Genomic DNA, 25163 nt, shown 5'->3' with positions numbered 1-25163 from the left:
CAGAAAGTAAAATTTGGGTGACCCATATTCAGTTTCCCCCTAAGTCATGTAGCTAAATAGCTCTTGATCTGTCACTATTATGCATTCTAATCTCTGTGACATTAAAATGGAAAGCTATTAATCACCTGGAGATATTGGTGGAAGGGGAAATATAAATGTAGGTACTAATAAATAGTAAAACCAATAATTTATTTACAAGTAATTGCTCATAAAGAAAGAAATTAAGGGAATAATTTCAATCATATTTATTTAACATTTATAAATCTTAAAGGATTCTGGGCCGCAATATAATAACACCAAAAAGAAAATACAACATCAAAACAAAAGAGAAAATATCTCTCAGTAAAAATGAACAATGGTAGCTGAGATTATTTCAGTAATTTATGATTCGAGCAGATAGACCAGGAGCAGAGACTCAACAGAAGCTACTCAACAATGAAAAACAAATGAAACTCAGAAGATACTCTGTTGAAACTTGGAAGAAATGGGGAAAAAGAAGCCATGGATGTCAAGACCCTCAGTAGTTGTACCCTCACACTGCTGAAGACAATCATGTGGCTTCATTCTAAGTCTGCAATAAAACTTTTTATCTATCCTCATAGGTTTGCATCTAACAGTCTAGTTAAGCTAAATAGAGTTAAGGTCTAGGGTTTACAGCCAAATCCTCATCTGGAAACAATGATTATGTCAATCAATTCCTATTATATCTATAGCATGTATTAGTGGATAACCCCACCATGTTTATCTTAATTCCCTAGCACTTCCATCCTGAACTGGCACACACTGAAAAATAGCAAGTTTGCAAATGTAGAATTTTTGCAGAATGTATTGTTTGTAGAAAATGCAAGTTTATAGGGCAAAAAGAGAGAGACTTTCTTTCTTGGCCAATCAGCTATGGGTTGCCACCTCTGGAAACACTTAACTGCCTCATTTGGAAAGACACTTAACTGCCTCATTTGTGCTTATAGACTTTGGCCTGAATAATTGGATGACTGACTGGATCTACTCACCAGCTCAGATTGCACGTTATCAGTAAAAGGTTTTCTGCTGTGTTTGTTTCCTTTCATTGTGTCCCAAAGCTGACCTGTTTCCTGTTCATGTCCTTTAAGCAGCAAATACACACAGGAGATCAGAGTTAGTCTTCATGCTGCTTAATCTTCACTTATGGGCTGAAAAGATAAAGCTCTTAAAAATATCAGTAGTAGTAGCAATAGTGTAGCAGTAGTGGTTACAGAAATAAGAATGACAAAAGCATATTATTTCTCTTTCTGTGAATAATTTTTCTAAACCTGCTTGAAGAACTGTGATTCACTCTCATTTTTAACAGCTATTGCATATTGTTTTACAATATTTGATTAAGATTCCTTATCAAACTATCAGAATAATATTGAAATACATACCAGAGTGGTATATATTTGCGTGGAGGAAAAGTCTTTCCAATTCTCCTCTTAACTTGAGCCATACTGTCACATTTTAATTGTAATGGCAAAATCTCATTGGGAGGTCTTGCCAACTTGTCTGTGGCAGCACAGATTATTGTCCAAAATGCTATACTTCATCATTGATGATACCATTTTCCTGTTTTATGTATAAAATTAATTAATACAGTCTTCCTAAAGCCCTTTATGGATAAAGAGAGAAACAAGCTTTTTCAAGGTATTCATAAAACTCAGGATCTGAATATTTGACTAATTATCATTTCAAACAGTATCTTTTTGTAAATGTCACACTCCAAGTTCATATGTAATCAGGTTAAGTAGTCGGATAAAAAAACGAAGAAATATCTATTCCTCTTCTGTTATGATAATTAGCTATTCTACCACTGTTAATAGAATGGATCACATAGGTACAGCGCCTGTCTCTAGGAAGCATAGATGTCCTACATGAAGGGGTTTGGGCCAATTGCATTGAACAGATCGATGGATAATAGTTCTAAAAGCAGGAGATACAGTACTTAGTAGGACAAAACAGTTAATCCGGGATTACATCCATGAACTATTTGGGAAAGGAGAGATACTGACTCCATTTCATTCTCATCCTTCATCAAAGTTCCTACCATGTTAGTTATCTGGCAGGGCTATGATCCATACCATGCTAGATGAGTTTTGTTACATTAGGAATGGTCCAGCTTCCTCAAAATGAATATACATGTACATGTATCATCACAGGAAGAAAATGTTATTAAACTAGGAAAGAATGGTAGGAGGAGAGGAAGGAGCAGAACACAGAGAAAGAAGATGAGAGAAGGGGAAAGGAGAGAGTTACACCATCAAAAACAGATAGCAGCATGCTATTGGCAGCATGATGAGAGGAGACTGGTTGCCCACCCAAATGGCAGCCTACCTGAGGGATCCAGCAACACAGTAACCCCACCCAGAAATTCTGGGACAGATGTCGAACCTGGCTCAATAACAGTAATTGAGAGAGGAATCTTGATATCCAAGTGAACAATCACTTAATTATGAGCCAGTGTATGGCAGCAGCCAAAAAAAAAAAGCCAATGCAATTAACAGAGGGATAGAATTAAGATCACATGAAATATTAGTACCACTTTACAAAGCCTTAGTAATACCACATTTAGAAAAGTGCATTCAGTTTTGGTCACCATATTATAAAAAAGATGTTGAGGCTCTGGAAAGAGTGCAGAGAAGAGCAACAAAGATAATTAGGGTACTGGAGGCTAAAACATCGAAGAAGGGTTGCAGGAATTGGGTTTGTCCAGTTTAGTGAAAAGAAGGATTAGGAGTGACATGATAGCAGTGTTCCAATATTTGAGAGGCTGCCACAAAGAAGATGGGGTCAATCTATTCTCCAAAGCACCTGAAGGCAGAACAAGAAACAATGGATGGAAACTAATCAAGGAGAGAAACAACCTAGAACTAAGGAGAAAATTCCTAACAGTGAGAATAGTTAATCAGTGGAATGACTTGCCTTTAGAAGTTGTGAGTGCTCTATCACAAAAGGCTTTTAAGAAGAGATTGCACAGCCACTTGTCTGGAATGGTATAGGGATGGTAGGCAACCTTGGCTTTTTTATGACTTGTGGACTTCAACTCCCAGAATTCCTGAGCCGGCATAGCTCAGCATGGAAACTTCTCCCTGTCCCTCAGCATGGCTGGCTCAGGAATTCTGGGAGTTGAAGTCCACAAGTCATAAAAAGCCAAGGTTGCCTACCCCTGGTATGTTTCTGGTTTTATTTTCTGGTTTATCCAGTACACTCTGGAATGCTGATTGTTGTTTGATTCTACCTGTATGTTAGCCACCACTGAGCCTTAACAGAACGTGATTTTACTTTAGATTTATCCTTGATTGTCTTCCAACTTCCAGGACCACAAAACCTTTCTCTAGGCAATGAAAACATACTTTAATGATTTGTTTATTTGTGGTGCGTGGTGTTTACCTTTTCTCTGAGAGTTCAAGATAGTTCACATTTGAGAAACAAAAAACCCATGAGATAGGCTGACCTGAGGCAGAGTTGCCATTTGAACTCAGTGGTCAAGTGTTAACTGAGCTAACATCTCAATTAGTAAAACTACATTACATTTTTGGACAGGTCTATTTCATGCATAATGTTATAATAATTTAATAATAATAATTTCAGGACTAAATTCAAAGATCAGTTTAGAGACCATGCATAAAAACCAAATCAGCCAGAAATGTTACCCTGGTCAGTCTAGCTTTAGACTGTTTCCAAGTACTGCAAGCAAACAGTCTCGTGCGTAGCATATTGTCTACAAGAAGATTACAGTTTTATTGCTGGAAGCAGTTTCCTTTTGGCGCACTGTCAAATTATATGCTCCATTCAAGATGTTAATTTCTCCTGTCCAAGAAAGAGCAATCTCCCTGCTTATTTTTTCTGCAATTCAGATATTGAGGTAACTACCATTTAATCTACTGATGACATAATAGCCACATATACTAAACAGCAGATAAATATTATTGTGTGGATTTTAGTACAAGCAAAGCAGAGTTTTTCTGTATAGCCATCTGGACTGGATGTTAAAATGTGTAGCAACTGAAAGAGCAGAAGAAAGCAACAAGTACAGCAATCAAGATAATGCTACTACTTTTTACTGTTTGGGATATGTTATATTTCTTTACCTTTTTAGAGGTGTAGATTTGATAATGTTCATTGTAGCCTAGGATTTCTTACTGAAATGATAAGCTCAAATGAGGCAATACCCCCTCCTACATAATAATAATATCATCATCATCATCATCATCATCAACAACAACAATAATAAAGTTAGAAGGGACCTTGGAGGTCATCCTATACCAGGGGTAGGCAACCTTGGCTCTTTTATGATTCGTGGACTTCAACTCCCAGAATTCTGTGAGTTGAAGTCCATGAGTCATAAAAGAGCCAAAGTTGTCTACCCCTGCCCTATACCATTTCAGACAAAAGGCCGTCCAGTCTCTTCTTAAAAACTTCCAGTGTTGGAGTATTCACAACATATGGCACCATTCTTAACGTTTCTAGCAATATCATCCATGAATCATAATACATAGATACTCCTACAAAATTGAGGCCCAAAAGGCACCAATTAGGATACTGTGGTGCTTCTATGTCTCAGAATCTATCAGAAAGCACATCTTCCTTATTTCAAAAATGCAATTAATTGGAAAACAGCATTGCATGTCATTTCATGTTAGTTCAAAAGGCTAACACGGAACAGGAACATAGGCTTGGAAGGGAAGCAACACAAGGTGTGCATGTGTGTATGTGGGAGGGGTGGGAGTTGGTTATTCATAATAAAAGGAAGAGGAACAAAAGGGTAAGCCCACAGCTAGATTATGGTATGATAGTAACAAGTGACAAGGATGAGGTATAGCTGCTCAACTTTGCTTTAGTCTTTTCCCCAAAGATAAAACGAACGTCAAACAGACCTAGCAGAGCAATTGTCAAAAAGTGTGTGTAGCAACCCAAAATAAGTGAAGAATTCTTTAGAGCAGGAGTGTCAAACTGCCAGCCGGATGGTCATGCCAAAACCGCGCCCACCCCAACTCCGGCAATAGGGGAAAAGTCAAGATACGTTGCGATATGTCACATGACATGGCAAGTTTGACACCCCTGCTTTAGAGGATACTTGACTATTATGAAAAAGACCTCCTGTTACATCTTAACCTTAAAAAAACAAGATAAGAAGAAATTTGACTCATCTGAGCTCTTTTTCTGGAAAAGGCTCCTGCATATTCTTTGGATAGCAAAGATGACTAACAAGCAAATATTGGAGCTCATAACACTAAACATGTCATTGGAAGACAAAACCACAAAACTATGTCTCATTTACTTTGGCCATGTCATGTGGGGGAATTCACAGGAGAAAGCAATTTTGTTTGGAAGAGCTAGCAATAAAAAGAAATCAGGCCATTAAAGAACACACTGGCTGGATGACACTATCAAAGCTGACACCAGCCAGAGCATAGAAAAACTAAAGAAGCAGAGCAAGACTGGAAGATGTGGAGAGATCTTGCCCATAGAATTGCCAAGAGTCAGAGACAATTGAATCTTCATGATCCTCATGATTATCATTATCATAATTCATCACATTATTAAATTTTTATTTAGATTTTTTTAAATTATCGCCTTGATTGTAATTTCTTTTTCTTTTCTCTCCCAGGAGAAAAGAGCTTCATTTATATTTTTTTTCTTTGAAAAAAATTCAAAACAAATTCTTTCATCAACTTGAAAGAGAAGCAGTAGAGTGAAAAATGAGACTTTCTTCATGGCACTACCGTAATTTAAAATGATGTTGGAAAAGGCAGAGCTGTCCTTTCCTTTGATATCCAAGTAACCGGAAACAAAGTCTCACTACCGTGTGAAGCCTTAGTCAGTCATTCTTGTCATACAGGTTCTGTTTACAAAGAAATGGAGGAAGAGTAAGCTTGCTTTCTCTACCATTTTGATCCTTGGCATTTTTATTATGTGGAGAAGCAACTGACTAGAAGAGAACCTCCGTAGCTATTTTACATTAAAAGAAATAGTTCTACAAATAAATGAAAGTATTTTCATTTCATTAGGTGCTGTTTTATGTTTTTTTATGTATTTGTCCACATCTTTTGGAATTATGCTTAATTTTTTTTTGTTAACATTTATTTGGTATGCATAATGCATTCATTCCAAAAGAGCTGGATATAACATATATAAATAAAAACATATACAATTTCTATATTTTCAAGCTTTCTCATATATTCAATTTTATATTATCTTTCTGCATGTCTTGCGGAAAATATTAATATCTATACATCCTAGAGTAAGATCAAGCAAAGCCTTCTTTAAATTACAATTCTTGTTACTTCCCTACTTTTAATTTCTCTTTTTGTTTTCTAATAATCATACATGTTGAATGGTCAAAACAAGATGCAGAAAAAGGTATTGTTGGGTTTTAAAGACTGTCACAAATTCGTTTATGTTTCTCCATTAATAACTGGCAATTACATAGGGCAATATTTCAGTAGACAAAAGGCCAGGGTAACAATGGATGACACTACTAACAAGTTTTATAAAAAGAGAAGAGCAGGTAGCAGTGCATCAGAAACTCATGTAACATCTGGGCAGACACTTGGATATCACAGGGCAAAGGATAATGCATTTGCTCCTGGAATCCTGAATTGTCAGAAAGATGTCAAGACGCAGAGATAGTACATATGTCAGCAGAGGGATGTTTCGCAGAATCGGCAGAAAGAACAGAAGGTGCAAGTCTGGAGCAGATATGCCAATAAAAAAGAGGAAAGGTGAATGTTAAGTTTCATAGATGGATGCTTGTAAATAATTTAATCAGAAGCCTATGCTATATTAATAAAGACTGAAGGTTCAGGTTTCAATATTTTAAATCAGCTTTTGTTTTTTGTTTTGGACAGGATATGTACGTGTCTGTGCAACATACTATTACTGGAAAGGAAGGAGATAATTTTCAGTGATTATCTTTCCACTGCTTACAAATACCATCTATGTGGCCAGTGAATCATCACCAGGCTTCTATGATGTGGAAAATCCATCAAATAAGGCATCAATGAGCTGTGGGAAGACTGCACGATTCAGGATTTCTCCTACCACAGGAGCAATGCAAGCCCTGCTTGTCTGTCAATAAAGTCATAAAACAAGCATTTATGTTTGATGTCATTCTAAATGTCTGTTATCACGCTTCTCTGTTCTCTTAAGTAACATTAAAAACTTATAAGGAGAAAAAGGGAATCAAGAAAACAAATGTCATAAGTCATGAAAACAAAGATATGTTCATAATCTTATGAATGTCATTTCTCATTCCCAGCAAATTGCTGTAAAACAAGAAAAAGGATAAAAATGTAACGTCTGTTGTTCAGTCTAGGAGCCTGAACACTTTCATTCATGTAATAAATTGTAATATTAAGAGTTGCAGAGAATTTAGCTTTAATACATTTTGCATCATACAGATAGAAAAGACAGAATGGGAAATGAACGAATAAATATCATCCTTGGCAAACCAAATTCTAACAAAAAAATTTCCTCACCAGTGTCAAGGAGATGCTAACAGTAGTGCCTTTTTCACACAACAATACATGTCCTTCTAAAAGAATATTTTGGAATAAAAGCATTGTCCAAAAATTGTCCCAGTTTAATTGTTGTCCACCCCATTTCGCACTTGTTCAGGGGACTGAATGCTAAAACACACAATTAATGGCGCAGGAACTGAGTATGTCTAGTCTAACAAAGCAAAGGACTAGGAGTAATATGATAGCAATCTTCCATTGTTTGAGGGGCTGTCACAGATAGGGTGGCCCTATTATCTAAAACACCTAAGGGAATGACAAGAAATAACAGATGGAAACTTATGGTTGCTGGAATTGGCTATAACTAGTTTATGAAAAGAAGGACTAAGGGTGACATATCAGTGTTCCAATATCTCAAGGGTTACCACAAAGAAGAGGGTCAGCCTATTCTCCAAAGCAAATGAAAGCAGGATAAGAAGCAACAGATGGAAACTAATCAAGGAGAAAAGCAACTTAGTTCTCCTGAAACTAAGAAGTTTCCTGAGTTAGAACAATTAATCAGTGGAACTTGCCTCCAGAAATTGTGAATACTCCAACACTGGAAGTTTTTAAGAAGAGATTGGACAACCCTTTGTCTGAAATAGTATAGGGTTTCCTACCACAATAGAGGGTTAGACTAGAAGACCTCCAAGGTCCCTTCCAACTCTGTGATTCTGTTATTCTGTAAAGAGAGATCCAATCTAAAATTAAGGAGAAATTTCCTGTCAGCAAGAACAATGAAACAGTGGAATGGCTTGCCTCCACAGGTTCTGGTGCTCCATCACTGGAAGTTTTTAAGAAGAGACTGGACAGCCATTTGTCTGGAATGATATAGGGTCTCCTGCTTAAGCAGGGATTTGGAATAGAAGATCTCCAAGGTCCTTCCAACTCCTATTATTCTGTATTCCAACTACGGATACAATACATATTATGAAAAAAAAGCTGGACTGTCCTGATCACTAGTTATTACCTTAGATATCAGTTGCTATGTACTGTGGGAGATGCCATGCTAATATATACCACCCTGTTCTTTTGAAATATGTAATGGACATTGTCCATTGCCAATATAAAGAAAAACTTGTCAGTGTAGTGGCTTTTGTATATTAAATAGACAGCGAGCCATCTTATTATTTTCAACAGGAATTAAAAAACAGTTTAAAAGAAAATTGTATTTATAATAAGGGATACATATAGATATTTAACTCTTCTATCTTTTTGAACTTTAATTAATTTAACTGAACACCCACATAGGAAAGTAATTGAATAATTTTAGATTTCTTGAGAAATAGATATTAAAATGCAAACTCTGATATAATTTTCAAGTATACAAGTATAAACCCCATGGACAAATAGCATCTCCTGGCTTATCTCAGTAAAACAAGAGCAGACTATTTTGCTCAGATATATGCAACAGATAACTGAGTTTCATCATAATGGAAAGCATGACATCATTAGTCATTGTTACACCTCAAAGCTGAGCTGTTAAATGATCGGAGATACCACTGCAACTCACAAAATCTGAAAGGCTCATCTAAGACAGGTGGAGCTCCAGCTGCTAAGACCTTGTAAAAACAACAAGACCATCAGAAATGGTCAGCTTCAGACGCAGTAGGAGTTGGAGCCTAACTCGCATCCATCGCAGGCGTCGACGGAGGAAGGGGCGTGGGGGTAAATCTGGAAGGAGGCGTGGAAGACGACATGGCAGAAGGAGAGGTATACAGTCAAGGCATTATACCTTACAACTACATTACAGCTCAATAAGTTAACATTACATCACTAATATTCAAACACATCTCAACATCACCAATGTTGGTTTTGTCTTCTCCAGGTCGTAAATCCTCAGGTCGCAGAAGAGGGAGAAGAAGGAGAAAGCACTAAGTTTTCTGTCTTCATAGCGGCCTTCATGGTGCTTCAGTTTTTGCCAAACAGAAAGGGAAAAAAATCAAACCTCCTTTTTCTTTCACTGAAACACGCTGCAAGAATTCCCAAGGACCAGATAGCCTGAAACAATTTGGAACATACCACCTGTCAATAAAGGCTAACATTTCATTTTGGAGTCTTTTCATCTTTTATGACAAGTAGAAACATAAGAAACAAAATAGTAAACTGCAGACATTTCAAGCCACTTATTTCTAGTAGAGCACTTAAAACCAGAGAAACGAAGAAATATCTTTGTTTAGAGCAGAGATCTGCAACCTTGACAACTTTAAGACTTGTGGACTTCAGCTCCCAGAATTCCTCAGCCAGCATAGCTTAGTTGTCAAGGTTGCAGACCCCTGCTCTAGAGGCTTTACATCAAAAGGACAATCAAAACCATATATCGTACAATATGTACTGCCCTCTTCAGTTGTAACTTTCCATGTGAGGCAGTTAATCTTCTCTTCCCCAAAGTATTCTATTATGTTAGTTTAGAGACAAACTTTAAATATATGCTATGCTTGCTTAATGTAGATACCTTCACATACACAGTTGCAGAGCACTGTCCCACTGACATGAAGATTTGTATTTTTAGAACAACTCAGAACGAGGGACAGCATTGGCACCTCCTAAACTTTGGTGGCCTGGGCAATACCTACTTTGCCTAGGCCTATAGCTGGGGAAGTACATAATTTACATGATCTCAAATCTTCTCCTATTATCTCATTGCTTTCGTGCAAAGACCTCTAGAATATGGACAGTTGGGCTCAACATGTGGATGTCCTTCTAACTTGTTGACAGCAGGACTGTTCAATATTGTCTGCACAAAGAAGTACAGAGTTTGGAAGTGCTAGATTCATCTGTATCACTTGAGATTCAATCAGTCAGCCTCTCTTGCTTTGGAGTTCTTTAGTTGGCATATCACATGTGATTAATCCAGGACATAGATAACATCAACACTAGTCCATGGACTGCCAACCCCCCATTTAGATTATTCTAAATTTATTTTGAGTTAAGTTGAATGAAAGCTGCAGTCATGACAGAATATTGCAGTTAAATCATTGTTGTGACTTTGGGTACATTTAGAAAATATATTTTACTTGTTTCAAAGAAGTTGCTAGTAAAAAATTGTTAGTGATGGTATTTTTTGTTCTCATAGGACTTTAATTTTCTCCACACATACACTAAGCATCTCATTTTATATAGGCTATTAATGACAGATAAAGATGCTTTCTTTTTACCACTGTCATAGCTTTATTTTGCTTAATAGGTTATGACATCCTCATGTTAGTTACATCCAAAGTATTAAAATTCAATAAGCAACAGTGAACAACTTAGCTTCTATTGGAATGTCTTTGTAAGTTAGCATAGTAACATTCACACTCCCAATTTTAATTTGTTAGAAAACAAGTACAGGCATGACATCACTATAACATTAATACATCATTTTTAATGACCTGTTTTATACTCTCCAGATTAAGACTTAATTAAAAAGATAATAAGCCTTAGGTCAGAGAAAATATCCTTTATGACATTCCAACGTATGGTCTTTCTGTGTCAATAAAATATATTCTCATTAGGTCTTTGACCACCTCACAACTAATGCTCTAATGGATTGACCTCTACATACAGTTGGATATGTCCTAATGCTTTGTTAGAGCACAAGACCATGCCAAACATGGCACACCATGCCAACAATTGTCAAAGTAAGCAGAAATAAATTTGAAGCAGGAAAAGTGCACTGTACAGCTATTCACTCAATCTCCAAGCTAACATTGCATCTTAATGTGGAAAAACTGGATTTTTTTTTTTGTTCAGCTTCAAATATACAGTTTCAGGCTAATATTGTTGGAAAAGCAGTAAGTCTTGTGACCAGGCATTTCCAGGAAACAATAAATCTGAACCATTACAGTGGAGTTTTGAGCTGGACTACTAGAACAATATTGCTTTATTATTTTAGGGATGACTATACCTGAATGTAGATTTTCTTTCACAAGTCTGCTTGTTGGCCACAGGGAACGATCTCCTGTGTAGTTCTCAAACTATGGAACACAGGAATTTTTAAAAAACTTTCACTGGTCTTCCACTCTCTTTCAACCAAGCTATTTAAAAATATAAATAAAAACAACAAAAATATAAAATCAAATTCAAAATCATATCAAACCAGTAAAATCAAAATGGAAATGCTACATAGAAGATAAAATAACCAATAACATAAATAAACAAATCCATTACTATATATCGGTGTCTTCATGATGGCATGAAGCATGTAAAAAAAGCAGCAATGGCCATAATAAACAAAATGCAACTTAATGAAGAGGAGAATGTGCATAGAAAAAATATTTGGACTCTGTAGATCATGTAATTGCTCGTTGGAAGTATTTATTTCTAAAATCCTGCTAGGCAATTTAATTGGTTTAAGCTTTTTAATATGATTTATATTTGCAGTTTTAATTTGCCATATATGGGCCTCTAGGTGGACTTAATCTTTCACTTGCTGTGAACAATGGTCAGCCATTGTATTTCATCACAGCTGAGCAGAGCATCACTAGCCATTTCTGGGCTTCACATTCAGTTATAAAAAGGGCAGTGTGGCCAGCCTCCAGCCTTAAGCTCTGAAAGACCCATCCAGAACAGGTGGAGCTCCAGCTGCAAAGAGCTTGAAAGTCAAAAGAACCACCTCAAATGGCAAGATTCCTACGCAGCCGGAGCCGGAGCCTCAGTCGCCGCCGTCGGAGGAGGCGACGGGGAGGTAAAGGAGGAAGGAGGAGAAGGGGAAGACGTGGCCGCGGCAGAAGGAGAGGTACTTTTCTTTCTTTTTTTTACAATTTTAAGAGAAACTTTAAAATGTTTTGAACGCTTATTTCATATAACTCATGATTCAGGGATGAGATCTAACCAAATTTTTTCTCTACCTGTTAGGTCGCAGACATGGCCGCAGAAGGAGAAGAGGGAGAGGCAAGAAAGATTAAATCCCATCTACTATGATTCCTTCATCTCACATTCCTGGCACTGCCTGCCTCTTTAGAGAACCTGCCAAACAATGAAAACCTCCTCACGAGAACACCCAGATTGACTCCCCCGAGAAACAACGAGGCTGAAACAATTTGAACAATACCACCTGTCAATAAACACTGATGTTTTATTTTTGTGTCTTAGTCATTTATTAGGGCATATGTAAAAAAGAAAGGAATTTAAATAAATAGAAAAAATGCCAATATTGGAAGCAATTTCTAACACAATCCTCTAATCTGTTTGATTCTTAAAACCAACAAAGATTACTTAAGTGTGTAAGAATACAATCAGGGATAAACTTTTACGAATTAAAAATATACAGCATTGAGCAGTGAATTCTTTAGAAACATCAGTGTCTTGATTGTGTTAATAGTGTCAAACCATATATTTATCATATTTTATCATGTGGCTTTCCCATTGATTAATTCAGTACCATATTCAGATAGGTGTAAATATTGTTGCTGCCACAGCATTTCATAGATGTAACCTAGATGGGGAACCTAAAAGTTGGGGCTGATTTGAATTGGGCAGCTACAGCAGACCTGGTCCCAAGAAATAGGAAAGCTTTTGAGAAGGATTGATCTTCTATAGCAAGAAGAAAACATATCAAACTTATTTTGTTGATCTTAAACTACTACAAGGATGTGTTCTGCAGCTTTCTGATATTTGCGATATTTTATTACAAACTGTTGCAGGAGTGTGGTTCAAAAATTAAGCCTTTCAGGAACTTACTCAATACAATTGACAAAATCAGCATCAAAGACATTGATTTGATGAAAATTGGCATTTTGGGTTTTATTGCTATCTTTGTTTTTGGAATCCTTTGTAAAATTTTACTTTACAAAAAAATGCAATCAGTATCATACTATGTACAATAATTCATGCTAAACACTAAGAATGGAGATGGAATATAGAGTAAAAGCATGTTTGTAATGTAATAGAAGTGGAAAAAAGAAAGAATAATGAATAAAAACCCAAAATAATTGAAAATAGAGAAGGCACATAAATTCATTGTAGTCACAGAATTATTACTTTCAGCAGAGACCACACTTGCTCAGAAATGTAACTGAGCCTATAATAGTCTCAAGTTGACATTTAATTTTCTCTGCAAGGACCACATTCTGCTTCTTAGCATACCAGAGAGTCTTAAACAAACTTGAAGATCTTTTCAACATCTGGCCACAGTTTGTCATGCAGCCATCAGCAAAAGAAAAACATGTTTTTATTCTTAATATTTCTACCATATTGCAGTCCATATATACGACCAGTAACCAGTGATGGGATTCAGCCTGTTTGCACCACTTCAGCAGAATTTTTTGTTGCCCAGGCCCAGAATGGACTTCTGGAAGTGACATCCTCACAGAGAACCTGTTGTTCACATATTTGAATCCCACCACTGCCAGTAACCATAATTCGGCTGAAAGTATAACTGATTCTACCATTATAACAGCAATATCACTCTGAAGAACAACCAGGAGATACCAGTCATCATTGACATTTTGCTCTGTGCAGAGCACACTGGCAGCAAGTGTTTTCCAGCAGTTTCAATCATTTGCAGAATCTTTGGCATAATCTCAAGGGACATTAATAATCTTCCTTAAATGTTTGGCACCAAGTTTTCCAAGACCAGGCTTGTTTCCTCTTTCTTCCAGGAGGTATCCAATATAGTACAATTTTTGGATGCTTGTCTTTAGGTACACATAAGATATGGCCAACAAGCTGCATTTGACATTCATTCATAGTTCTCAATAGATGTTCCAAATCTGATCTTTGTAGAGATCAGGAGATACGAGTAGCCATGTCAAAGTAAAGTTTAAATCTAACCTTTAGTTTTACAGAGAATGTGTGGAAATAAGTGTTAGATTAAAAGTATGTGGGGAGTTTAGAGTTAATGGTGCCAGCCACTTGTGTGAAGTAGCTTCTTCTCCAAAAAGAAAGCTTTAAGAACCTCTTGAAAATGAAAAATGGGAGGACTAATTGGACCATTGGCAGGGAACCTCCCCCCACAGAATTCTGCTGCTCTCTGGCATTTTAAAGCCCTTTCCTTTACCAAGTTACTCATGTGCCAAATATATAATGATTTTGCTTGAAGTCTGGGTGGAACACTTTCAGTCCTTTTTCTATAACAACTTAAATGTTACATGTTTGGGTTAAGTCCAGGACAAATTTCAGATTGAACATCTTAGTTCTCTTCTGAAATGTCCTTATGGCTCACAGATTTATAATGGAGATACAAGACTTCTAAAAACAAATATTACAGTATGTCTCTAACCCTTTATTGTACTTTGAATCTGGACTAATCTCCATAGAAGTGGGCATGCCTTCTTGCCAACTAAACCTTTGACTAAAATTAGTTTTCACCAATGGCTGTCTTTTGAGACCTCTCACACAATGACTGTTTTCCCTGGTTGCAATAATGGATTTTTGATAATTTTTTGAAGGATTGAAGTACGTCGTAGACATTTTATAGTGCTGGCTTACTTACGCACACATTCATGTCTACTAAGTATTTGGCTAAAATAATTTTGTGCTAATACAAAGGAAAGCTCTCTCTTTGACAGACTGAATACAGTTGCATCTGAGCTACTTTTACACTAATGGAAAGAAGATTTCATAGTATCTCATTTTCCAAAGCATCTACCCCTTCCCTGAATGGAGAAATTAAGATAGTCAGATATGTGCTACTGGACTCTTATTTTATTCAGCTTATACATAGGCCTAATATTGTCATTCTTATATACTTGCCTTGAGAGAACAGAAGAAGATAAAGTTCATATTTTATAAGGAGAGAGAAAAAGACAGTTAAAGTTTTCTTACTAAACTTCACTTTTCATTACAGTAATGATGGAACCAGGGAAACTCCCTGTATATACAAACATAAGAAAAGGTAATTGGGAAAGAAAAAAAGAAATGAATGTGTGGGACAAGTAAATCTTACGTGCTGAGGGTATGGGTGAATGACAAAGACAAGAGAGATGGAATTTGACAAGAGCAAGAATTTGAGCAAAAGAGAACAGTCAGATGCTCTTCAAGAAATCAAATTCCCCTCTGCCTTGTTCTTGGGCAAGTAAGTTCTCCAAGAGTCTTTTGGAGTGAGTAGTAAATAAATAAATACCTGGAAGACTCTCTAAATGTATTCTGTGGTTGTCTGAACCTCTCAGAGCAGCCATTTTATGATGGTACTTGTAACATCTCCTCAAAATTTCAAATTTGTCCAGTGACTCAAGACCGTTAAAAAAGGTTCTATGCTTAAATAATAAGCCTATAGTGGTTATTCCCTGAATAAGGAATTGAAAAAAAATGTTTTAATTAATATGGGAAAGAATTCATCCCATATTTCTGAAAACTTTAAACACTATGTGTTCTACAGATAAAGTGAGATATTACATGGATATATGTATATGCACCTTAAAAGACAAACAGACAGTGAATTCTATTATAGCTATTCTATATTACAGATTTCATATTTGAAGTGTTGAAGAGCTGTTCCCATTCATGATAAACTACATGAATCAGCTGTACAATTAGTACAGCAGTTCCCTATGTTCCAGAGTGACATTAACTCCTTAACCTGTGCTATTGTATCAGAGCTAAAGTGATGTAAAGTAATGACAATGTGGCACATAAATCACACATTTTTACATATATGCAAGATTGGATTCAGAAGGCAACTTTTACAAATAGAACATTGTCCATTCACAGAAGAGATATAGCTACCATAACAATATTAATTGATGAAAGAAGACATTTTAGCTGACTCCCCTTTCTTCCTATGATGCATCTGTCAAGCAAGAACATCCGATGTTAGCAATGCCTCAAAGTTCTTTGAAGAGCTTCTACTTTCAGAACCATGACAGCATCAAAATATCTGGAGAGTTTCCTAATTCTTCAAAGCAACTTTTCATTTAGCCATTGAAGACAGCAAATGGAAGGCGTTCTCAGTGAAAATGGTATTGCTTCCCACTCAGAATTGAATATACACATTTTAACAGTAGAATTTTAAGGCTTTGATTTTTCCTCAAAGGCAAAGAAGAAAATGTTTTCATCAGAAAAGGATATCAAACAATAGAAAACTAATCCTGCAATCTTTTGTTATCTCTGGGACCATAAGCATTGTCTTACTCATCAACTGTAGTGTGTGTGTGTGCGTACATGCAGCCAATTCAACAGATAATAAATTAAAAAAGCTATAGCATATGAGACAATCAATCAATTAATCAATCAATCAATAAATAAATATGATCATAACAGAGAGAAGAGATGGGCACTACAAACAAACCTAAGATGGGTAAAACTAGATCTTTAAGGCCAATGTAAATCTGTTTGAAGCTGTAGGTGGATGCTGTTCTGAAGGATGGGCACCATGAGAGCGAATACAAGCTTCCTTATCCCCATAAGATTGTACTGCTTGACAGATGGCATATGAAATGAGCCGGGTCTGTCAAATATTATGGGACAGGCAGAAACAACTGGAGATAGACAATCCGTCAGATAACCAGACCTTATGGCTATGAAGTTCTTTCTAATTGTTCAATCACTGATTCTGGGACCAGCTCTAACATCTGAGTCAGTGGTTCTTAAATTGTTTAACCCAATTGTTATGTCCTGGGAAGGCTGCAGAGATTCCCGGGCAGACCACATGGTTGCCCGGGACCAGACAGGCTGTTGCCAGCCTTGCGCACTTGCGCAAGGCGCAAAACCAGCCTTGCATTGATTGGTTGACACTGTTCTTGCAAGAGACTATAAAAGGCCTGCGCGCCATTTTGTTTACTGTTATGTTGCTGACTAACAGTAAACAAAGAGACTTGCTTTTTGTGTTACTCGCTTCATCTCAATGCCTTGGACTCGTGAACATAACACCAATCATTCCTTTTCTTGGTCTCAAATCATTACCCCCCCCCCAAAAAAAAACACAAACAAACCGCAGAAGCATTTCAGCAGTTACAGTCCCAAACTGAATCCTTGACTTCCCAACAGTTACAAATTGCTTTATTATATCCTGGGTATGCCCAAGTTACCCCTAGTTTAATAACCATTATTTTAAGTGATCTTCAGAGGCAGTTCTATGGATGGCCACACTGCAATAATCCATATGGCAGACAAGTGAGGCATGAGTGCCTGAGGAAGGTGCAATTCTGTACAAAGACATTCCTGGCCACACTGCCCTTTTCCCATTAGGCAAGAGGTGCATGGACAGAAATAAGCCCCCCCCCCCAATCATTTAGAACTAAAGAAGGAAAATACCTAACACTGGAAGAGCCACCAACTATAATTATTTGGTTCTGTCAGGGTTAACTTTAAATGTTTTTTCCCCCATCCAAATACTAATAGCCTCAAGGTACTGAGACAAAACTTTGACAGCGTCACTTGCTGAAGTACATATATAATATACAAGATAGATGAAACACACAAAAAATATCTTGTTTTTCCTTATATTAATATCATAAATGACTCATGGAAAAATAATTCCCTAGATGATTTTCCTGGTGGCAAAGTATATGGGAAAAAATACTGGACTTGAAAAATTTATATAACTTGGGGGGAGGGTTGTCTATATATGTTTCTAAGGCTCTGCAATGATTTTTCTATGTTGTTATCTTGATTTTCCTTTCATGGCAAGTATCTCCATAGAAAGGAGGAGTCACTATATTTCATCACAATTGAGTTGCAGTGAAGCATCATCACCCTTTGTTATACTTGCTTTCTAGCTTTCAAAAAGGATAAAGATGCCACCTGGAGTATAATAATCTTTGAAAGGACGATCAAGAGCAGGTCCATCTGCCAACAGCTCAGATACAGAAACAAATATGGCAAGATTCAGACCCACTAGAAGCAAAACCCTCTATCGTAGAAAGCAACAAAAGCGAAGTCGCGGTGGGTCAGGAAAAAGGAGAAAGTTCCCGCAGCATGGCAGAAAGAGAGGAGGTGAAAAAATTAACAGTTTTCTGTAACTTGTCAAATGTAGGCTTATGCTCACTTAATCAAGATATCCTTTATTGTGAAAATTATGTCTGAATTAATATTCTTAGGGTAAGATTATTGATTACTTTAAATGACTGATGACAGTGTCTTCCTTCTATTAGGTCGCAGATCTCATGGACAGAGGAGAAGATATGATTAAAGGTGTTTTTCATTGTTTCTTCCACTCTTGTTTTGGAAAGCTGACTTCTCAAATGAAACAAAGCAATTCCTTACCATCAAAAACACTAAGATGACTTCAAAGAACATGAGCATGATTGAGCAACGCCACCTGTCAATAAAAATTAGCATTGCATTCCTGTGTCATATTTCAATCACCCAAGTGATGTGGGGGCAATGGATAATGGTAATTTGACTAAAGAATAAATTTTTTAAAAATGAAAACATTTTTAAAAAGCCAGAATTGGGGGATATTTATAATAACTGGCTGTCATACAAACATACGTCTGGATAAATTTCAACTCACATCACTTAAAAATGCTTGGATTTTTATGTTCTTTCCATCAGCATTTTTACTCTATAATAGGTCATTTAACATTGTAACTTAGGAACTCATTGTCTTATAAAAGGTAAAGTCACACTTTATAAAAATCTGTCTTGCAATGAGTTCACTGACAGCTTTTAGGAAACATGTTAATGATGACACAGTTGTTTCGCCTTCTCTAACTTCATACCCTCCTGATAAAAAATCTACATCAAAATATCTAAAGTACTTGGGAATAAAGTCAAAGCTTAAGAATAGTTTCTTATTGGGAAAGATGAGTATTTTGCATTTCATTATTTATTTAGACTGTGGCATATCAGAGCAATACATATTACGGTACATTTCCCCTAGATTAGTAAAACATAATAAAATATAAATGTTAAAAAAATCTGTTTAAATATCGAGGCCAGGGGTAGGCAACCTTGGCTCTTTTATGACTCGTGGACCCCTGATCTAGGCCATCTAACCATTGAAGCATAGCATTGTTTATATTAAAAAAAATCAGATACTGGACAGGTAGACGCCCTCGTCTTACAGCCAGTCATGATGCGATCTACAGTTTGACATGGGACCTGCAGTCACACTGAGGGGAGGATACTATACCCCATTTATACACTGAATCCAGGTAGACACTGTGTGAGGTATGAATCCTATTCAGGATTATCCATTACAGATGTGGTAGTTCAAAACCTGGCAACTTTTTCGTGGGGTCATTTACATGTCTTCCTTTGTCTGGGCATTTGGCCACCCATTGGCTTTCCATTTGGAGTCAATGTTAAACATATTGCGCAAACGTTGTGCAAGTGCCAGTGGATGCTTCCTGGATTTGAGTGTTCTGGCTAATAAATGAGGAAGGTCAGTGTGCACCAGTAGGAGTGAGTTGTTCACATTTCATTTTAAAGCTTTTACAATTTTTCAGTTACAATTCTAATTGTTTTAAAGCTAACTTATTCAATAGAACCAATAGTACTTCTATCTGAATAAGATTGCCTTTTAGACAAAGTATCTGTATTAACGTAAAAATTAAAATAGCATATTTTTCAATTGTTTGCAAGGCTGTAACTAGGAATTCATTTTATTTTTTTTAAAAAACAGCAAATCTCAGATAGTAGGAAAACTTACTTTTACTCATTCATTAAATACATAATAACTCCCTGCTTATTCACATCTCAAAGAATCTTCTCCCAGGCAACAGATTCTTAGAATACTGGGAAAACAGTAATGTGCATAGGTCAGCTACAGGGAAAGACTGTCTAATTTGGGATGGTCTTGAAAAGATAAGCAGGGTTGGCCTTAGTTAGTACTTAGATGGAAGATGACCAGAAAATACCAACAATGTAGGTCAGACTGAAAAGTCAGATGGAAAAATATTGTTGCTAAGAAAACTACATGAACATATAAAGTCACCTGGAAAAGAGTTCAATTTGAGGAAATCTTTCTCATTAGTATTCATTGTACTATAGGTTTTTTATTGTGGTTGGGACATGGGATTTGAATTTGTGTTTCAGAACTTCCAATTGTAGTCTATACTTCTAGCATGCAAACAAATTTCCTCTACATTTTCCAAGGGTTAATTTAGTATCCTATGCTAAATCTCCTTTTGTTTCTTTCTGTCTGTGTTTTGAAAATATTACTGTATTGCATGAACAGTGTGCTTCCAGTTAGATTTTCATATCAGGTTGAAATATATATCCTTATGTCATCCACAAGCATTTTCAGTGTTCTTGTAAGAGAGTATATTTTTTCCAGTATTTCTAAGTGCAAGGTCATAAGAACTGTTCATTGCTACTCATCCTCCTTGTATGTCAGCACCATAATATATAAAATGGTTTACCATTCCCAAGAACTTTTGGTTATTTCCTGGACACACAATCTCTTAGATTGCTTCAACTCTCACAGAATGAACTGTCAGTGGTGACCAATATAAGGTGCAATGGGGTTAACATAATTTAGTTTAATATTTTATTTCTTGTACCATTCAAAAAAGGAATCACTTTTTTACACACATTATCCACTATATTATTTCCTTTAGGAGTAAACAGTATTATACAAAGCACTGAAAAGGAGTTAGAAAGAGTAGGTAAAATGAAGGGAAGGCATGAGGTAAAAAAAAGGGGGGGCATATAACAAAAAGGGGGCATATAACCAAATTTACATTTTCTTCCTTTGCCTTTCAGTCCTGGCACCTGTGCCAGGTCCATACACAACTTCATACATTATATTTTGTTCTTCAAACTTCTTGGCTTTATTTTTGAGGATCTCATCATCTTCCTCCAATCACAACTTTCTCCCTCTCCTTCCTCCTTCCTCCCTTTCCCTCTTCCTCCTTCAGTCTTTCTTCATATGTTTGTTTTGCAATTTGATCACTGTTCATTCTATTTGCAAATCCAAATCAACATACCATTGACTTAAAGACCTTGGTTAGTAAACATCAGACTTAGAGGAAAGAAAAATTCTGAACAGGGTTCTATCTCTGAGGTACTGGAGACAGCAAAGCAAGAGAAGGCATATGCCACTTTTGAAATGCTCCATTCCTACTATATTCAACTCAGTTTCATGTTGCACACAAGCTACCTAATTTATTCCCATGTGATATAGTGGATAGAATCATGTTCTTCTTCACAGCCACTTTATTACTTCTTTCAGCAGCCAATCTTTCCTCTCAACAGATCATAAACTGCCCACAACTTTTCTATTACATTCATCTATTTGTTCTTCCTTTTCCCCATTTATGTATAACATGCCTTAATTTTCAAAATCGTACTCCTTGTTGAACCATATAATCTAGACAACAATCACTGCAAATCATTTGGATTTCTTCAGACAACATAAGTACCAATACATTCACTTCAGAAACCAACCACATATAAGCCATTTTTAAACTTATTGTTCACAATAAATGAGTTAAGTTCATGCATGCTGACTTATACAGGCAGGCATGTGTTGAACCCTATGTTGTAGTAGATCCTCTAAAAATGTTGGTGGAGCTGATAATTTGAACTTCTGGATCTGCCAGATTTGTTGGGTCATAGCCACCTTTGAAACCCACAGACCATCTGCACTTGATTTTAGTAATTAAATACTGTCACATAATATCACTCTGGTTGATAGAAGCCAGAAAACAGAGTTGCAAGAATTCTAAATCGTATAACCAAATTAGTGTCTGTAATCCAGCTCAGATGGACTAAACTTATAGAGAATTACACATTTGGGGAAGGTGAGGGATGAAGTATCAATTCCCACTAGCTGCGGATAGCAAATTGTTGAAAACATTGGAAAAACTCAAATTCAGGGTTCAGGAATAAAATAAAAAGTGTAAACATGCAAAAGTAAATCTGAAGAAATATGAAATGAACAGCAGTTATATGAATAATGATTGAACTCCCAGATCTAGTCAGAAGAACAATTAGGATATAAAGAATAAACAAAATATAGGAATATAAAGAAATATAGAGAAATATGCTATAACTGGTTTGTAGATATTTATTTGGGGATAGTTTTATCAACCTCTTTCTATCTCATTCCTTTAATGCAGTGGTTCTCAACCTGTGGGTCGGGACCCCATTTGGGGTCAAATAACCATTTCATGGGGGTCGCCAAACCATGCTGTCGGCCATTTTTTTCCCTTTTCCCTAGCTGTCCTACTCCCTCTTATTGGTGGCCACACCCACTTGGGGGTCACCACAACATGGGGAACTGTATTATGGGGTCACGGCATTAGAAAGGTTGAGAATCACTGCTTTAATGGGTTAAACATGCGCATAGTTACATTTTTGTTAACTTCTCTGAAATATTGATCACAATTTGAATTATTCTAACAATAAGAATAAACAAATATTGTTACCTCTACATTATTTCCAAAGCCTAACCATATGTGATGCATGATGTGGAATGCAGTTGAAATAATTATTTTACTGAATTTAAAGCCTCTAAAAAGCACCTTGGAAAGCAACCTTTCAGATTGCTAATGGGTACAAAATGAAAATATGATAAAGCAAAAATAATTGGAATATTATATATGGACTTGATTATCACAGATGTAAATCATTAATTATGCATATTATGTCATCTGACTGGATGAAGTGCAGAAACAAATAAGCAATATTTATTCGGATTAGATTAGTAGACCAGCCATGATAGAAATATGCTTACTCTCTAACTCTTCTGACATTGTATTGTTAATTGAGAAGCTTCAGTGCTACAAGAATAATAAACTAGGCAGTTAACAGCATATATAAATTACACAATGGATATATACATATATAAGAAACTGCTGTGTTTATTTCTAAAGCTAGAAGTTGCTATGTTCTAAACTTATCCGGTTACATTTTATTTTCAAGTTCATGGCAGCTTTTAAAGGGAAAGTGTTTTGTGTACTCTTCATATGTTCTTGATTATAGTTATTCTATAAAAGACATAAAAACAAATATAAAAATTCATCAAACAAATGTATTATGAATACATTGCTGCTCCCTGTTATTTCCAATATGGAATAATATACACATCACCTTCTCGTTGCTTTGTAGAAATTAAACTCAGAATTTGTAATGTGGAGAGAAAGAAGAAACTTTCCTTTTTTTAAAAAAAAAACACAAAATGTAGAAAATCATGTCCTGTTTTTGAAAGGATATCCCTTGTGCTGACTGTCTTCCATGGCCTGATCTCACAAGTGTCAATTCAAGATAGACAGGCCAAAGAAAACTCAACTGATATTGTATTTTACCAGGTCACCATTTTTTGAAGGGGGAAAAAAAGACTGTGAATCCAGAAGAGATACCAAACTTCTGTTTATGTTTCATAAGACAGCTTTTTCAAGGGGAGGAAATTCACCTCTGAGCCATAGGAAAAAGCAGAAAGGTAAAATGTTTTACTTTCCTTATTTACATTTCCATATGAAAACCTTAAATAGGACATTTTTTCATATGAGTAATTATTACTGGAATGCTAACAAGATGATCCTCTCCTTGGGATACATGACCTTGCCGACTCGCTTTTTACTACCAGTGTAATAATTCTTTTGCACGAAGGTGAAGGTGAAGAAGCAAAGAGAAAACTTTCTAGGAATGTGTGTGGAAAGAATCCTGTTAAGAATCACTCTTAACTCTGCCATACAATATCTGTATGTCTGCCAATACATTTCTAAATGAAATGAAATAAAATACATGAAAGCACTTTGACTGAAATCAAATAACTTGTTAAAATTGTCCTCCTTCCCACCCTCATACGTATAATGGAAAATTGCATGCAATTTACAAAAATAGCTTATTGCTATTAGTTCCCTGTTTCCCAATATTCAGTAGGAAGATATCTGTATAAAGGATCCATTCATACAAAACATGTCTACAAATGGTTGTGAACAGATTATTTTTTAAATGAAGGAACACATTTGAATTGTATTCTATAATAAGGTGACCAACTTTTTTACAATGAAAAGGAGAACACAAATAAATTGAAGAAAAAATACCGTAAATAAAAGAAACATTTTATTCATTGCAACAATAATGCAGAATACACTATAATATGAGAAATGCATAATAAAAACATTTGTAACAATAACATTTTATATTGTAATTATGCTTACATGCCTATTAATTATTATTTAAATGAGTACTTTTCCATTGAATGAATATTTTTTGTAAATGTATCATCTTCTAACAATATATTGGAAATATCTGAAGAAGAAATATCCTTCATATTGAATTTTATGGCAAGTGCTGCAGCTAGAGTATCAACATTCAATCTTAATTTCTCACTTTTCCAAAAATCATTAGCAATTGAAAAAAACCCTTTCAACTTCTGCATTAGTTCCAGGACAGCACAACGTAAATTGAACAAGAATAAATAAATTTTCACATGGAATATGTTCATTTTTGAAACGGCTGAATATTTCCACCCATCTTTTATCAATTTCAACGTGTTTATTTTCCCATTGTATTAATTTTTCAGAATTTAAAAATACATTCAGTCTTCTAATTTCTTCAAAGAGACAATTGTCGTCTGTTTTAATGTCTGGCATTTCTTTAGATAAAAACTCAACACAAGATTCAATATCTGTCCAATATACTTGCAATGAAGTCAAAAAACACCATTGAAAACTGTTATTTCCTGTGATGTTTGTTTCAGACCATTCTTCAATATATTGAAAACATGTTTGGTAAAAATTCTGCACTTCTTTGATAAACTTTTCTGTTATGCCCAGATTTGATTTCTCTAAGTCTGACAATTTTCTTTTTATAACTAAAGGAAAAAAATTTTCTTCA

At 35.8% G+C, this 25163-nt stretch overlaps 4 long non-coding RNA genes across 4 annotated transcripts; all 4 read left to right on the top strand.

Moving 5' to 3' along the window:
- Positions 1-6532: 6532 nt before the first annotated feature.
- Positions 6533-7106, top strand: LOC120309814. The gene is made up of 2 exons (XR_005557191.1): positions 6533-6734; positions 6861-7106. It is a non-coding gene; the product is annotated as an uncharacterized LOC120309814 (long non-coding RNA).
- Positions 7107-9011: 1905 nt separating this feature from the next.
- On the top strand, positions 9012-9564 carry LOC120309815. Its single transcript, XR_005557192.1, has 2 exons — positions 9012-9221; positions 9337-9564. It is a non-coding gene; the product is annotated as an uncharacterized LOC120309815 (long non-coding RNA).
- Positions 9565-12028: 2464 nt separating this feature from the next.
- Positions 12029-12570, top strand: LOC120309813. Its single transcript, XR_005557190.1, has 2 exons — positions 12029-12228; positions 12348-12570. It is a non-coding gene; the product is annotated as an uncharacterized LOC120309813 (long non-coding RNA).
- Positions 12571-18154: 5584 nt separating this feature from the next.
- Positions 18155-18714, top strand: LOC120309816. The gene is made up of 2 exons (XR_005557193.1): positions 18155-18365; positions 18524-18714. It is a non-coding gene; the product is annotated as an uncharacterized LOC120309816 (long non-coding RNA).
- Positions 18715-25163: the final 6449 nt, after the last annotated feature.

Source organism: Crotalus tigris, unplaced genomic scaffold (assembly GCF_016545835.1).
Source record: "Crotalus tigris isolate CLP2741 ecotype Arizona unplaced genomic scaffold, ASM1654583v1 scf7180000018073.2002930, whole genome shotgun sequence".
In the NCBI taxonomy this organism is placed as follows: Eukaryota; Metazoa; Chordata; class Lepidosauria; order Squamata; family Viperidae; genus Crotalus; species Crotalus tigris.
Note: the sequence above shows the minus strand (reverse complement) of the source record. Positions and strands in the feature narration are given on the sequence as shown.